The sequence below is a fragment of the Heptranchias perlo genome, chromosome 2 (genome assembly GCF_035084215.1).
Source record: "Heptranchias perlo isolate sHepPer1 chromosome 2, sHepPer1.hap1, whole genome shotgun sequence".
NCBI classification, from domain to species: domain Eukaryota; kingdom Metazoa; phylum Chordata; class Chondrichthyes; order Hexanchiformes; family Hexanchidae; genus Heptranchias; species Heptranchias perlo.
In genome coordinates this window covers 168,286,949-168,304,699 of record NC_090326.1, presented here as the reverse complement: position 1 = coordinate 168,304,699, position 17,751 = coordinate 168,286,949, and the positions used below count along the sequence as shown (strand labels likewise).

At 45.9% G+C, this 17,751-nt stretch overlaps 1 protein-coding gene across 2 annotated transcripts in view; it reads left to right on the top strand.

The window, feature by feature from the left end:
• Nucleotides 1-17,751, top strand: part of bop1 (BOP1 ribosomal biogenesis factor) — a 203,920-nt gene that overhangs the window by 62,192 nt on the left and 123,977 nt on the right. The window lies entirely within an intron of this gene.

Sequence of the window (17,751 nt, the reverse complement as noted above, 5' to 3'; positions counted from 1 at the left end):
TAGTTCTTTAACACATGGCTGCACAGAGAAGTCTTTTTATAATGAATAATTCAGGAAGTGCCTTAAAAAAACAAGACTGCTGATTATGTGGTTGTGGGTGGGTGTGATGCTCTGGATCCCTGCTACTGTATTCATCACTCACGCTAGTCTGTGATCTTTCTCGAAGGTGATTTTTAAAAATTTGTTCATGGGATGTCGGCGTCGCTGGAAAGGCCAGCCTTTATTGCCCATCCCTAATTGCCCTTGAGAAGGTGGTGGTGAGCCGCCTTCTTGAACCGCTACAGTCCGTGTGGTGAAGGTTCTCCCACAGTGTTAGGTAGGGAGTTCCAGGATTTTGACTCCGAGACAATGAAGGAACGGCGATATGTTTCCAAGTCGGGATGGTGTGTGACTTGGAGGGGAAAGTGCAGGTGGTGTTGTTCCCATGTGCCTGCTGCCCTTGTCCTTCTAGGTGGTAGAGGTCACGGGTTTGGGAGGTGCTGTCGAAGAAGCCTTGGCAAGTTGCTGCAGTGCATCCTGTAGATAGTACACACTGCAGCCACAGTGCGCCGGTGGTGAAGGGAGTGAATGTTTAGGGTGGTGGATGGGGTGCTAATCAAGCGGGCTGTTTTGTCCTGGATGGTGTCGAGTTTCTTGAGTGTTGTTGGAGTTGCACTCATCCAGGCAAGTGGAGAGTATTCCATCACACTCCTGACTTGTGCCTTGTAGATTGTGGAAAGGCTTTGGGGAGTCAGGAGGTGAGTCACTTGCCGCAGAATGCCCAGCCTCTGACCTGCTCTTGTAGCCACATTATTTATATGGCTGGTCCAGTTAAGTTTCTGGTCAATGGTGACCCCCAGGATGTTGATGGTGGGGGATTCCGCGACAGTAATGCTGTCATGGGGAGGTGGGTAGACTCCCTCTTGTTGGAGATGGTCATTGCCTGGCACTTGTCTGGCGCGAATGTTACTTGCCACTTATCAGCCCAAGCCTGGATATTATCCAGGTCTTGCTGCATGCGGCTCTGTGTTAAGTGTGTCTTTGTGACACATTCTGCCGTCAATAGACATTGATACTCTCATCTGTGCAAATTTTCATGGAGACACTCTGAGGGTAGGAGAGTGTGGAGTTTTAAATGGAAGTTCTCTCGATGATAAATGGTTAAGGATCGGCAGTTAGAGAGGTGCCATGACAAGGGGCAGTTCTTGGATTGAGAGCACGTGGTCCAGGCATTTCTGCTCATAACAAGTGTTTCTGTTATCAGGAACAGCGCCCCTCCCCCCCCCCCCCCCCCCCGGGGATCAGGAATGCAGAGATGTGTAATTCCCATTTAGCGGTAGATCAAATAATGGAGACTGACTTCGCCATTGTCGAACGCTATCCCGTAATTAACAGGAGGCTGAGGGAATTGACTTGAATATCCCTCCCTTGAATTCCCCCCCCCCCCCTGCTCCCTGTGCTGAAGGAGTTGTGTTGTTGGGTTCAGATTCCACTGATACCGGCAGTCCTTTGGTATCTTGCCCAGGTGCTGCTGTTTGTGTACAGGCCTAGAAAGGCTATTTGACCATGGAGATACTAACGTCTATTTGATCCTGACCTCAAAAACGTCAAGTTTAATTTTTCGGTAGCACTGGATAAGCAATCATGAGTGGGAGGCCTGATTGATTTATTTTTTCTCTCATTCACCCTCTGCCTCATGTAACATTACAGACTGAGGATCAAACCTGGATCTTTGTGGTCTGTGTTACTGACACCGAGTTTCAGCTTGGTTCATTTGATAGAAGGTCTGAGCTGGAAGGTTATGGGTTCAAGCCCCCCCCCCCCCCCAACTTCCAGGACTTGAACACATCATCTGGCCTGACATTCACAGTGCATTACTGAGGGTGTGCTCAATATCAGGGGTGCTGCCCGTGAGCTGAGATGTTAAACTAAGGCCTTGCCTGCCTGCCCTGTCCATTCAGGTGAATGTGAAAGTTTCCAAGGCATTTATTTGAAGAGCAGCGAGTTCTCCGGGACCTGGCTAACATTCGTCACTGAACCAACGCCTCCAAAAATAGGTTGACTGGTTGTTCACCCCACTTATGGGATCCTGCCATGCACAAAATGGCTGCAGCATTTCCCTACAGAACAGCACTTCAAAATAAAAAGGAACTATAGTCTCCATCACTTATAGTGGGCGTGTTCGTGCCAGCGCAATTTGGCCACTATACACGGTGGACTGTATAACCAATATTAGCCCCAGACACCCTCCAGAGGATTCGGAGTGTATTAAAGATTACAAAGCTAAAGTAAATGCAAGTAAAGGTACAATGTTAAGTCCTTCCTGTCAATCAGACTCTGTTCCCATTGAACCAGTTTCTTTCCTAAACTGCTGCTATCTGTTGCCGGAAGATCAGATCAGTGAGGGTTTCGGAGCAATTCGAATCTGCCCGTCAGTTTTTGCCAGTGTTGTTTTACTGTGTCGATTTCAACATGAAGTGTTTTTCAGAAACCTTTTTAATTCCAACTCTGGGGTTTGTAGGAAAATTGTCAGTTGAGTCGTTTTGGTTCAGTGTTCGATGAAATTGACCAGCTCACATTGAAGAATTGCCCGAAATAGCCATGTTCAAACGCAGTAAGCAGCACCTTTATAATTGGTTTCTATGGTGATGGAAATGACTATGGGAAATTGCACGGTATAGATGATTGCCCACCATAATCAGGGGCGGTATAAGTGCTGGAGACTGTGATTAGACCTGCATTTTGAGGGTGTTGTGAAGATGTGATGAGATGTCACGTTTCACACTGGGTGATGCATTGAGCCATCGGAGTGGGGTGTTACTTTGGATTGATGAAGTATACATCATAGAGGAGTGTGGTCCATGGTGCTGGTTTCTAGGGCAGTGCTGCCTAACGAATGTTATGGATTCTCTTAGTGTGTCTTGCTGAACTCTCTATAACCTGTTTGCAATTAACTTTTATACACTTAGTAATAATTGACTACTATTTTTCTCCACTCTATTACAACAGTTAGCAACTGTGCGGCAGCAGTCCATTAGCAGTTACACGTAGTCTTCAGACATTGCTGCAGGAGTTTTTCAGGGCAGTGTCCTAGGCCCAACCATCTTCAGCTGCTTCATCAATGACCTTCCCTCCATCATCAGGTCAGAAATGGGAATGTTCGCCAATGATTGCACAGTGTTCAGTTCCATTTACAACCCCTCAGATAATGAAGCAGTCTGTGCCTGCATGTAGCAAGACCTGGATAACAACCAGGCTTGGGCTGATAAGTGGCAAGTAACATTCGCACCAGACAAGTGCCAGGCAATGACCATCTCCAACAAGAGAGTCTAACCACCTCCCCTTGACATTCAACAGCATTACCATCGCTGAATCCCCCACCATCAACATCCTGGGGGTCATCATTGACCAGAAACTTAACTGGACCAGCCATATAAATACTGTGGCTACAAGAGCAGGTCAGAGGCTGGGTATTCTGCGGCGAGTGAATCACCTCCTGACTCCCCAAAGCCTTTCCACCATCTACAAGGCACAAGTCAGGAGTGTGATGGAATACTCTCCACTTGCCTGGATGAGTGCAATTCCAACAACACTCAAGAAGCTTGACACCATCCAGGGCAAAGAAGCCTGTTTGATTGGCACCCCATCCACCACCCTAAACATTCACTCCCTTCACCAGCAGCGCACTGTGGCTACAGTGTGTACCATCTACAGGATGCACTGCAGCAACTTGCCAAGGCTTCTTCAACAGCACCTCCCAAACCTGCGACCTCTACCACCTAGAAGGACAAGGGCAGCAGGCACATGGGAACAACACCAGCTGCACGTTCCCCTCCAAGTCACACACCATCCCGACTTGGAAATTTATCGCCATTCCTTTATTGTCGCTGGGTCAAAATCCTGGAACTCTCTACCTAACAGTACTGTGGGAGAACCTTCATTGGGACTGCAGCGGTTCAAGAAGACGGCTCACCACCATCTTCTCAAGGGCAATTAGGGATGGGCAATAAATGCTGGCCTTGCCAGCTACGGCCACATCGCATGAACGGATAAAAGAAATTTCCCCACCTCCGGTTTACCGGTCTTGCCCGAGATTGGATTCCATACTTTCTAGATACATTGAATTGAAGGATGTCCAAACTGCGGCACTTGGGGTCCCAGGTGACCTGCAAGCCCCGGCAGTTTGGCCCAGCGGCATTTGCCCTTCTATTTCTTGCTTGCCTTTTCATAGAATCATACAGCACTGAAGGAGGCCATTTGGCCCATTGTGCCTATGTCACCTCTCAGAAAGAGCTATCCAAATAGTCCCACTCCCCTGTTCCTTCCCCATAGCCCTGCAAATTTTTTCCTTTTCAACTATATAATCCAATCTCCTTTTGAAAGTTACTATTGAAACTGCTTCCACCACCCTTTCAGGCAGTGCATTCCAGATCATAACAACTTGCTGTGTAAAATAATTTCTCCTCATCTCCTCTCTGGTTCTTTTGCCAATTACCTTCAATCTGTGTCCTCTGGTTACTGACCCTTCTACCACTGGAAACAGTTTCTCCTTATTTCCCCAGCAAAACCCTTCATGATCTTGAACACCTCCATTCAATCTCCCCCTAACCTTCTCTGCTATAAGGAGAACAAACCAGGAATCTCCATTCTCCCAACGTAGCTGAAGTGCTGCATCCCCGGTACCAATCTAGTAAACCTCCTCTGCACCCTCTCCAGGGCCTTGACATCTTCCTAAAGTGTGGTGCCCAGAATTGGGCATGAATTTGAATTTTGCGGGTTCAGAGGTTTTGGGAATGGCTATTCGGAGCAACGTTGCCTCATTGGTGGACAAATCCTAAATTGGTACGCCGAGATTGGTTGGCAACGGCAGCTTGAGATGTGTGCTAATTCATGGCAATATTTGATTTCCACTCTATACGTGGCCCCTGAGGCTCTATGGACTCAGCACTTTGTACTCACTCAGGCTGATTTTGGCAGCAACAAATATTGACAATTATCTCGTGCTGAATTTTCTGCTGCTTTTGTAAGGCAGTGGCCCCAGCCTATTCAGTAGTGTTCTATTTCCAAAGTGAGCACTGCTGGCTGGCTTTTTGGTCAACGGGGAATTTATCCAAACTGCGATGGTTGCATTGAAATACTCACCAGCAGCCCTCAGCCCTCTGAACTCCACAGCAGGGTAGACCTCTTGATACAAACACAATCCATAGGGCTCCCCAGTGTCTGAAGAGCACTTCCCTTTTCATGATGCTCCTGTATGTGAGGAGCGCATGTGAGGAGTGTTGGGGGTAGGGGGGACTTGGGAGGGAGGAGAGAAGAATGATTAGCACTTCACACTGTTTTGCGAGTTTGACAAGAAACTAATTATTAGGATTTAAAATACCATTGGAGGTACCATCCTTCAGATGAGAGAGTAAACCTCTCAGGTGGATGTAAAAGATCCCAGGGTACTGTCTGAAGAAGGGCAGGAGGGTTCTTCCTACCCTGGCTGATATTTATCCCTCAACCAAATCATTAACACCGATTTATGTGCTCATTTATCTCATTTGTGGCACCTTGCTACGTGCAAATTGTCTGCCGCGATTCCTACATTTTATTTATTAATGACCTGGACTTGGATATACAGGGCATAATTTCAAAATTTGCAGATGTCACAAAACTCTGAAATGCAGTAAGTAGCGAGGAGGATAGTGAGAGACTTCAGGAGGACATAGACAGACTAGTGAAATGGGCAGACACATGGCAGATAACATTTAACGCAGAGAAGTGTGAAGTGATACATTTTGGTCGGAAGAATGAGGAGAGGCAATATAAACTAAATGGTACAATTATAAAGGTGTGCAGGAAGAGAGACCTAGGGGTGTATGTACACAAGTCTTTGAAGGTGGTAAGACAAGTAGAGAAGACTGTTAATAAGGCATACGGGACCCTTGATTTTATTAATAGAGGCATAGAGTACAAAAGCAAGGAAGTTATGCTAAACCTTTATAAATCACTGGTTTGGACCCAGCTGGAGTATTGTGTCGAATTCTGGACACCACACTTTGGAAAGGATTTCAAGGTCTTGGAGAAGGTGCAGAGGAGATTTACTAGAATGGTACCAGGGATTAAAGACTTCAGTTGAGAGACTAGCGAAACTAGGGTTGTTCTCCTTAGAACAAAGAAGGTTAAGGGGAAATTTGATCAAGGTGTTCAAATCATGAAAGGTTTTGATAAAGTACTAAGGAGAAACTGTTTCCAGTTGCAGAAGGGTTGGTAACCAGAGGACGCAGATTTAAGTTAATTGGCAAAAGAACCAGAGGCGATGTGAGGGAAAAAATGCTTATGTAGCGAGTTGCTATGATCTAGAATGCACTGGCTAAAATGGTGGTGGAAGCAGATTCAATAGTAACTTTCAAAAGGAAATTGGATAAATACTTGAAGTGGAAATATTTGCATGGGAATGGGGAGAGAGCAGGGGAGTGGGACTAATTGGGATAGCTCTTTCAAAGAGCTGGCACAGGCAAGATAAGCCGAATGGCCTCCTACTGTGCAGTATCATTCTATGGTTACAACAGTGAGTACATTTCAAAAATAGTAGTTCATTGGCTGTAAAGCGCTTTGAGACGTCTTGAGGACTGCATGAATGCAAACACTTTCTTTAAATGATGTTATAGACTTGGCCTCAGTAGCCTGGATGGTAAACCATTCCATGTTCTAAGAACCCTCTGTGTGAAACATATCTTCCAGCATCCCTTTTTGTACTTGTGATAGTCTTCGATCTCTGTCCGAGGAATTACTAATTTTTTTTTGGTTGAAGAATAATTTAATGAGCAAACATTTAGTCATGGTAGGAAAACCATGAGTAATGCATACTTCTGTGTTACCTCACTTTCCTTATCTAATCTCTCTGGCGTATGAATATAATTCCAATCTAGATTGAAATCTCAAATGAAAATATCTGAGACCTAAGAAGCAGCAGGCAGAATGGAACTTTCAATAAAACCTGTTGAGGTCATTGTTGCTGTACATTTTATCTCTACTGTCACCTAGTTTTGGGAGCTTCATGTTTCCCAACTCTCACTATCGTGAGCCCCGAAAATCCAGCACGGGCCGAAGGCTAAAAGCGTAAAGGGAGCGGAGGGGAAAGAGAGAGAGAGAGAGAGAGAGAGAAAGTTACTGAGAAGTGAAGGGTTGTTATCTGGGTCAGGAGTCAGAGTGCTGGTCAGCCTGGGGGTCAGCTCGTGGTCCTTTTCCAGCCACAAGCCACAGAATGTATTTGTCACAGAGATTTAATCAAGGGACTTTAGTCTGAGGGGTGGGTTTAGAGACCTGTGGGCCTGAGGGGGGCGCGGAGTGGTTTGCAGACTAGAACGGCTCGGGTTGCCAGTATGCAGTTCCTAATAATTGACTCCAGATCCGTGACCAGAAGTCAGACGAGAGACCTTTTTACCACACGGAAAAGGAATGCACTGCTCTCGGCTCCCGAAGTAGCGACCGCAGCAAGTTGTGGCGAGCAAGTGAACTTGCTGGAGGAACAGGAGGATTAGACGCAATATTCGCTCTTTGGGCTGTCTGTTTTGCTTGAGAAAAATGTTAATCCGTAACAGCCCGAGGAGCCTGGGCGTGTAACATGTCCTAATATCTGTCTACGGTTTCGTATAATGTCATGGTTTATTACCAGACTTACTGAGCTAAAAGAGTCTGCTGTGATCCCGTTCAACTTTTTTTTTCCCACGCGCAGTGACTCGAGTAGAGCTTGGAATGGTAATGGCATTTGTCTGTTATCTTCCTGACAGTGAGGGATGCCGAGTTTTGGCTTTCATTCTGGACATTTTCATTTGAGAGTGACCCTATTAAAATATACTTTTTTAAAGATTCTATATTTAACATTTATTGGCCGTGCAGTGGTAATTGCGTGACGTTTGAGCGAACTGTGTATGAATGGGTACAATCTTTCTCTTCCCCACCCTCGCCCCCAAAAGGATCAGAAGTTTAAGATGCTGTGTAGCAGGGTGTGGCTTTATGCATTCAGTGTTATGTGGCCTATGTTGGCTGCACCTTGCGAGTGATGGAATTGAGGCAAAGAGCAAATGCCACAGGGAGGTGGTGGTGATGGGGAAATCCAGTGGTGAGTTTCCCACTATTGTACTTGCACTTTCTCCTGCTGGTCAGCTGAAGCAGCTCCTGCTACATCTTGGGAGCAGTTCAGCTGTCAGGCAGCTGATGTGTAATGGTGTCAGAATGGAACAGTGAAACATGTAATGGTGGAAAATAAATTTTAAAAGAACGTAAACAATTCCTTGTGTCTTTTTAATATGTTTGAGTACCACAAACTGGAATCTCACTTGCACTTCCAAGTTGACGGACGAGATTTGGTCTGATCTTTTCCCCCCCCCCCTCCCCCCCTTTTTGCTGCACCCAGTGCTTGCTTTTGTTCCTTGGGTCTTCTTTTGTAATATTCACATCTGTGTTTTGCACGAGATGTCTGACACCTTTAAACTCCTGTTCAGCTGCCCTCACATATGTGTACTAGCTGTTGCTGGCTCGTAAATGCCCATCACCTTTTAAGGTTGTGGCTCAATGCTGTATATGGTGTTTCACTCGGCAGTTCTACTGATTATATGGTTGCCGACATTTTGCAAGTCTGGAACTCTGCTGTCAATGACCTGTCATTGAACTTTTAAAAAAAAAAAGTGACCCTGTCTCTCACGGCGCACTTCTACACACGTTACCATTATGGCCTCCCATCGCGTTCATGACTTTCTAGTCTTCACTCAATGCTTCCAGTGTTGCAGTTGATGATGACTAATCCTCTGACTCTCTCTCCATTAACTTAGGGTCCTTTCTCCCGATCTGTTGCTGCTTCATATTGATCAATTCCTTATAACCATTCTTGGTCCTTTAGCCTGCACACCCTCAGTCGCTACAATCTTCAGCCAGCTCACAGTGCAGCGAGTGAACCGCATTTGGATCTTCTTCATGGGGCAGTGAAAACTGCTTTTTTTTTCCAAACCTTTCATATCTTTCCCTAGTCTAAACAGCAGTCAGCACCTCTTTCTTTTGCTGGCTTCTCTTAGTCGTCCTTTGTCTATCAACATTCTTGGCCGCACTGTCTCTTCAACCTCAAATAAAACTCCCACATCTCCATTGCTCATGTCAAACAATTTTCCCCTCAACATATCGTAACTCTTTTTAAAAAGTCAAAATCTGTTCTAAGTCTTAAATATCATTCCTTTTTCTGGGGTGGCTCGTGTAACCCCTCTTTCACTCTTGCACAGGATGCAAGAAACTTTGTGATTTTTTTCCCTCTTTTTTTTCTCCCTCTGAGTTTGCATTGAATATAAGTTTAATATGTTAAAAGAAATGCTGAACTCCACTGTAGGAGATTGAACTCAGAGTTTACTTTGAGGGGGTGTTGTATTTTTCTTCCCACAGTCTCCCTGTGGCACTGGATGGTCTCTGCCATTGCAGTTGTGTAAGCGGGCACACGGTGTGCAAGAGCAAGGTGGTGTGCTTTTGCCCCTAATGGGAACTTGGGTAATACAAGTAAGGAAGGATCAGAGTCCTGCCCAACTGTGGTATCCCAGAAACTTTAATCCTGGTCGAGTGTCCAAATTATCGCTCCCAGGCAACATGGTGTCAGGCTCCTGTCTTCTCTCACCTCCCCACCCCACACTCTGTTCTTGCTGAAAGTGTCTAAACTCCACAGCACACTGGTTGGAAATGCTTATCAAATGAGGCATTGCTAGCCACAGTGTGCAGCCATTTTTCAATCAGCAGGAGGTAGCAACTGGTGATGTACAGGGAGGGTGGGGGAGGAGCCTGCAGCTCTGGAGAGTTCAGGAGAGGGTCACTGTGCAGTTCGAGGGGCTGAGTATAGTGCCACCCTACACTGGGGTGGCAGGGAAGAAGAGAAGTGTGTAACCTTGAATTGTGGGGGAGCGGGGCGAAAGAGAGTGTCACCTTGACCTGGGGGAAGGGGAGAAGTGATACCTTGAGCTGGGGGTGGCATGTACTCAAGTAACAAAAATGTGAAATGTGTAGGAAATCCTGGGCTATCCTTAGCAGGTTCCCAATGGTAGCGGGTGTGGTATAACTGTACAGCAATCTTTTTTTTGTGGCCTGCGGACTCTTCGATAAGTGACTGAGTGTAATGTGAAAAGTTTTGCGCCCCCCCCCCCCCTACCCTTGGTCTCGGTGAATGGTAGATCTCGCTGTGGCCTGCCCCAGCAATGCGTTAACTCCCAAGGTCAGTGGAATAGTCCCTTCTACACTTGTGCAGAGTGTTCCTTTTTCTCACATCAGCCATCTGTGTGTCCTCTGTTACCACTTGTGTTGAGTTATGGACAGCTTGTGCCAACTTATAGACCTACGCTTATTAGTCACTAAGCTGAGACTGCCCCAAATTCATTCAGCAACAGGAAATGTGAGAAGGCATCCCATTTCCGGGGGAGGAGGTAATCTATCCTGCACAATCTTCACTCTCCCCCCGGGGAATCGCAGGGCTGGCAGCAGAACCTCCATGTGTAGAACAGCACGTGGTAACTGATTCCCAAATTACACCACAGAATCAGCTATCTTTTCTCGAATATGAATATGCTGTAATTACATTTCCAATACTGGAGCTATCACCATGCTCCTCACAGACAAACCGAGCAGGTCAGAGCAGACGACAGCAGGTCTGAACGAGAGAAGACAGCTTAAGGAGTTCATGTTTCCAGCGCAATCCTTTCCTCAGAAGGGTCATCACCTGAAACATGAACCTGTCTTTTTTTCTCTCTCGGATAACCAGCCTTGAGTTGAATCAGAGCTGACTGATTGAGATCACCTCTCTCCTGCAGGTAGTCTGATGGTGTTGGATTCTGAACTCTCTCCTCTCCTGCGGGTGGTCTGATGGTATTGGATTCTGAGCTCTCCCCTCCCCTGCGGGTGGTCTGATGGTGTTGGATTCGGAGCTCTCCCCTCTTGCGGGTGGTCTGATGGTGTTGGATTCTGAGCTCACTCTCTCCCGTGGGTGGTCTGATGGTATTGGATTCTGAGCTCTCCCCTCTCCTGCGGGTGGTCTGATGGTGTTGGATTCTGAGCTCACTCTCTCCTTTGGGTGGTCTGATGGTATTGGATTCTGAGCTCTCCCCTCTCCTGCGGGTGGTCTGATGGTGTTGGATTCGGAGCTCTCCCCTCTCCTTCAGGTTGTCTGATGGTGTTGGATTCTGAGCTCACTCTCTCCTGTGGGTGGTCTGATGGTATTGGATTCTGAGCTCTCCCCTCTCCTGCGGGTGGTCTGATGGTGTTGGATTCGGAGCTCTCCCCTCTCTTTCAGGTTGTCTGATGGTGTTGGATTCTGAGCTCACTCTCTCCTGTGGGTGGTCTGATGGTATTGGATTCTGAGCTCTCCCCTCTCCTGCGGGTGGTCTGATATTGTTGGATTGCAGTTTGCAGTTCCAACACTGTACGAGTGTGTTCCCCAACCCTGCTCCCCCACCTTGATGCCCCAATCAGTCAGCTCTGATTCAACTCAAGGCTGGTTATCTGAGAGAGAAAAAAAGACAGGTTCATGTTTCAGTTGATGACCCTTCTGAGGAAAGGATTGCGCTGGAAACATGAACTCCTTAAGCTGTCTTCTCTCGTTCAGACCTGCTGTCGTCTGCTCTGACCTGCTCGGTTTGTCTGTGAGGAGCATGGTGATAGCTCCAGTATTGGAAATGTAATTACAGCATATTCATATTCGAGAAAAGATAGCTGCTTCTGTGGTGTAATTTGGGAATCAATTGCCACGTGCTGTTCCACACGTGGAGGTCCTCCTGCGATTCCCCGGGGTAGGGGGATTGAAGATTATGCAGGATAGATTATCTCCTCCCCCGGAAATGGGATGCTTTCTCGCGTTTCCTGTTGCTCAGTTTCAAAGCAGAATGGGAGCAGGTTGCCTGTCTTCACTCGTGATATGGAACATAAGAAGTAGGAGCAGGAGTAGGCCATACTGCTCCTCGAGCCTGCTCCGCCATTCAGTAAGATCATGGCTGATCTTCAACCTCAACTCCACTTTCCCGACCGATCTCCATATTCCTTGATTCCCCTAGAGTCCAAAAATCTATTTATCTCAACCTTGAACACATTCAACGACTCAGCATCCGCAGCCCTCTGGGGTAGAGAATTCCAAAGATTCACAACCCTCTGAGTGAAGAAATAGTTTCCATGGATAGATTCCATGGCTGGGGAAGCAGGGGAATTAAACAGTTTAACAAAAGAAAAGTTATCAGTAAGTTCTTGGGAGTTTTTTTTGCTTCCCTGTTGTTCCTTGTTCTGAAGAATACTTACAGGGATGTCTTTCCACTGATGCCTCAATGCATTGGTCATTCTTCATACTCAAGCCTAGAGAGCTGGTGTTGATTATCTTAAAATTAAAGCTCGGCCATTCTGGAGTAAAATCAGGAAGCACTTTTTCACACAACGGGTGATAGAAATCCGGAATTCTCTCCCCCTAAAAGGACTGTTGATGCTGGGGGTCAACTGGAGCTTTCAAGACTGAGATTTTTGTTAGGTATGGGTATCCAGGGATATGGCGCAAAGGTAGATAGATGGAGTTGAGGTGCAGATCAGCCATGATCTAATTGAATGGTGGACCAGGCTCGAGGGGCTGAATGGTCGTCTCCTGTTGCTAATATTCCTATTATCCAACTGTTGGACATGTGACACCTGAGCCCAATGCTATCTTCATCTGACACCAACAACACAGCTCACTTCCCTGTAGGAGTTGGACCACTGGTTGATTTCTTCCTAAGGCCAGGGGCACTGAGGCCAATTGTGGTATACAGCCTCTGATTGCAACCAGCTTACTCCGCACAGGCCAGAGTTCGAACTGGGACTACCCCGATCCTTATGGCTCATTTCTGTAGCACGATATGTGTTAGCCCGCTGAATTTCTAATGGCTGCTGATCGGAGTCTCATAATTAAACTTTCAGCAGGTCGTGCCCGACTCTGCAGAAGTACGAGGCTCTCGATTAGATTAATCCAGTGGTTTAAAGTTGCAAGCAGCCTTGCTGGGCTGATTGCTCCTTTACAAAAATAAATTAGTTTCCTGCTTGTGATTTACAGATTCCAATCATTTTTTTTCCTAAAACAGTTTTGCTGATTGGGTTTGGGGTGGGTGCAGAGAGAAAAATAAGTCTTCTTTAACATCTGTTCCCCTTCACGGTTATTGAGGAGACACTCAGCGCTTCAGCATTGAACACATCTTCAGTGCGTCTTACGTTTGAAAGATCAGCTGTTGTCTGCTCGCCTACTCCTTCCCCACACCCCCAGAAATTGTCTGCTCCCCATCTCCTTCCCCACCCCTCCCAGAGATTGTCTGTTCCCCATCTCCTTCCCCACCACCCCCCCTCAGAGATTGTCTGTTCCCCTTCTCCTTCCCCACACCCATAGAGATTGTCTGCTCTTCTTCTCCTTCCCCACACCCCCAGAGATTGTCTGTTCCCCATCTCCTTCTCCACCCTCCCCAGAGATTGTCTGTTCCCCATCTCCTTCCCCACCACCCCCCCTCAGAGATTGTCTGTTCCCCTTCTCCTTCCCCACCCCCCCCCCTCAGAGATTGTCTGTTCCCCTTCTCCTTCCCCACACCCCCAGAGATTGTCTGCTCTTCTTCTCCTTCCCCACACCCCTAGAGATTGTCTGTTCCCCATCTCCTTCCCCACCCCCCCCCCCAGAGATTGTCTGTTCCCCTTCTCCTTCCCCACATCCCCAGAGATTGTCTGCTCTTCTTCTCCTTCCCCACACCCCCAGAGATTGTCTGTTCCCCGCCTCCTTCCCCACTCCCCAGAGATTGTTTGCTCCCCTTCTCCTTCCCCATCTCTTTCCCCACCCCACAGAGATTGTCTGCTCCCCTTCCCCACTGCCCATCTCCTTCCCCACCCCCCAGAGATTGTCTGCTCTCCTCACTCCCCCTGATATTGCCTGTTACCTTTCTTCCCCCACCCCGAGAGATTGTCTGCTCCCCTTCTCCTTTCCCAACCTTTGAGATTGTCTGCTCCCCTTCATCCTTCCCAACCTCCGAGATTGTCTGTCTGCTCCCCTTCTCCTTCCCACCCCCCAGAGATTATATGTAAGATTCTTTTGTTTTCAGTTTTTAAATCTTACATTTTATGGGAACATTTCATTTTTAAAAAAATAGTGGGATGAATTCAAGATTACTTCATGGATAAAGATTGAATGTACCCTGTACTCTTTAATGGACAAAACAGCAGAACCATTCTTACTCATGGTTAGGATTATAGTTTTTTAAAACATATGTTTTAAAAATCTTGCATGACTTTGCACAAACTATACTTCCTGTCAACAATTTACATTCTAAATTGCAATTTCAACGGTTCCCATTCAGTTTTGCGATGTTAACTGTCACACTGTAATTCCAGGCTCTGGTCTTTAGGCAGCTCTGTGGAACGAGTCTCTGAAGCCTGTTTCCCAACTCTCTCTTGTCATCTTGTATTCATCAACTAATTGTGGGCAGCGCCATCAGCAGTTTACTAGTTTTATATTTATTATATTTTTGATGGTGCACTGAAGAGAAGATGAGATCTGAACAATATCACACGAGAATTGCACATGGGAGTTTGTATTGGTTGGGGTTTTGCTTCTCTTGCCACCCCCCGCCTCCCCAATCTCTGTTAGTCCACGATCCCCATTGAGATTGAATCTAACCTCTGCTGCTGTATTTCAAGTAATGGTGTCCCATGTCTCACGTGCTTAATTGCAGCTTTTAAGTTCATAGTTCTGTGCATATACGGCCTCTGTTTGCATAATTTGCACATGCTAACTGTTGGCGTTTTTACGATTCCTTTTGCATATTGCGGTTTCTGTGCCCTCCTGTTCCTGATTTGTGGTTTTATTTTTTAAAGAAAGTACTTACTTTTATATCGCGCCTCAGGATGTCCAAAGCGCTTTACAGCCAATGAAGGACTTTTGAAGCATAGTCACTGTTGTAATATAGGAAACACGGCAGCCGATTTGTGCACAGCAAGATCCCACAAACAGCAATTGAGATTAATAACCAGATAATCTGTTTGTGATGTTGGTTGAGGGATGAATGTTGGCCGGGACAACACTTGTTTAATGGTGAGGAATAACCATAGAAGCTAGGAAGTTATCCAGGAAAATAGGTGAAAGTTGAAGATACCTCGATCCTGGAACATTGAGAGATGAGGAGTTGAAGAATTGACATAATTCATCGACTGCTGGGGGTACTGAAGAGAGAACATTACCTCAAGCGATACTAGTTTAGGTGGGCTGCCCAGTTCGTTCAGGGTGAGCAGCCCTACAGTTACTAGGCTGTGTTGCAGCTTATGAAATTGTTTTGAGGGGGCGAAGAGGGAGAGAAGACAGGTTACATAGAATGTACAGCACAGAAACAGGCCATTCGGCCCAACAGGTCCGTGCCAGTGCTTATGCTCCTCATGAGCCTCCTCCCACCCTTCTTCATCTAACCCCATCAACATACCCTATTCCTTTCTCCCTTGTGTTTATCTCGCTTCCCCCGAAATGCATCTTTGCTAGTCACCTCAACTATTCCTTGTGATAGCGAGTTCCACAAACCAATCACACTCTGGGTAAAGAAGTTTCTCCTGAATTCAATATTGGATTTATTAGTGACTAACTTATATTTATGGCCCCTGGTTCTGGTCTCCCCTGCAAGTGGAAACATCTTCTCTACGTCTATCCTGTCAAACACTTTCATAATCTTAAAGACCTCCATCAGGTCTCACCTCAGTCTTCTCTTTTCTAGAGAAAGAGCCCTAGCCTGTTCAGTCTTTACTATTGGGTAATTCTGGTATCATCTTAGTAAATCTTTTTTGTACCTTCTCCAGTGCCTCTATATCCTTTTAATAATAGACCACAACTGTCCACAGTACTCCAAGTGTGGTTTAACTAAGGTTCTATACAAGTTTAACATAACTTCCCTGCTTTTCAATTCTATCCCTCTAGAAATATACCCCAGTGCTTTGTTTGCTTTTTTTACGGCCTTATTAACCTGCGTTGCTACTTTGTGATTTGTGTATCTGTACCCCATTTAGACTCTTATTATTCAAGCAGTATGTGGCCTCCTTATTCTTCCTACCAAAATGTAATACCTCACACTTACCTATATTGAAATTCATTTGCCAATTACACACCCATTCTGCAAGTTTATTAATGTCTTTCTGTATTTTGTCACAGTCCTCCTCAGTATTACCCCCAATTGGTGGTGTCCGCAAATATTGAAATTGTACTTCCACTTCCCGAGTCCAAATCGTGTATGTAAATGGTGAACAAAGTGGTCCCAGCACCAATCCTTGTGGAACACCACTTCCCACCTTTTGACAGTCTGAGTAACTACGTTTAACCCCTACTCTCTCTTTTCTGCTTTGTGGCCAGTTTGCTTTCCATTCTGCTACCTGTCCTGACTCCACATGCTCTGACCTTTGCCATGAGTCTACTATGCGGTACCTTTATTGAAGGCCTTTTGAAAATCCAAATATATTACATTTACTGCATTACCCTTGCCTACACTTTCTGTTACTTCAAAGAATTCAATAAGGTTGCTCAAGTATGATCTTCCCTTTTGAAATCCGTGCTGACTATTCTTTATTGTATTTGTAGATTCTAGATGTTTTTCTGTTATATCTTTTAGGAAGGATTCCATTATCTTTCCTACCACTGACGTTAAGCTAATTGGCCTATAGTTCCCTGGACTTGTTTTATTTCCCTTTTTAAATATAGGAACACTATTCCGGTTTCTAATGCACTTTTTTTGTATATGCAATAATACCCAGCAACTATAGACCAGTCAGTTTAACCTCAGTGGTGGGGAAACTTTTAGAAACGATCCGGGACAGAATTAACAGTCACTTGGACGAGTGAGGATTGATTAGGCAAAGCCAGCATGGATTTGTTAAAGGCAAATCGTGTTTAACTAACCTGATAGAGTTTTTTGATGAGATAACAGAGAGAGTAGATGAGGGCAATGCAGTTGAAGTGGTGTATATGGACTTTCAAAAGGCGTTTGATAAAGTGCCGCATGGTAGGCTTATCAAGATTGCGGCCCATGGAATAAAGGGGGCAGTAGCAACATGGATACGGAATTGACTACGGGTCAGGAAACAGAGAGTAGTGGCCAACGGTTGTTTTTCAGACTGGGGGGAGGTCTACAGTGGTGTTCCCCAGGGGTCGGTGCTGGGACCACTGCTTTTCTTGACACATATTAATGACTTGGATTTGGGTGTACAGGGCACAATTTCAAAATTTGCAGATGATACAAAACTTGGAAGGGTAGTGAACAGTGAGGAGGATAGTGATAGACTTCAAGAGGATACAGACAGGCTGGTGGCATGGGCGGACACGTGGCAGATGAAATTTAACGCAGAAAAATGCGAAGTGATACATTTCGGTAGGAAGAACGAGGAGAGGCAATATAAACTAGAGGGCACAATTCTAGAAGGGGTACAGGAACAGAGAGATCTGGGGTATGTGTATACAAATCGTTGAAGGTGGGTTAAAGGGCAGGTTGAAAAAGTGGTTAAAAAAGCATACAGGATCCTTGGCTTTATAAATAGAGGCATAGAGTACAAAAGTATGGAAGTCATGATGAACCTTTATAAAACACTGGTTCAGCCACAACTGGAGTCAAGTTCTGGGCACCGCACTTTAGAAAAGATGTGAAGGCCTTAGAGAGGGTGCAGAAGAGATTTACGAGAATGATTCCAGGGATGAGGGATTTAAATTACGTGGATAGACTGGAGAAGCTGGGGTTGTTCTCCTTGGAACAG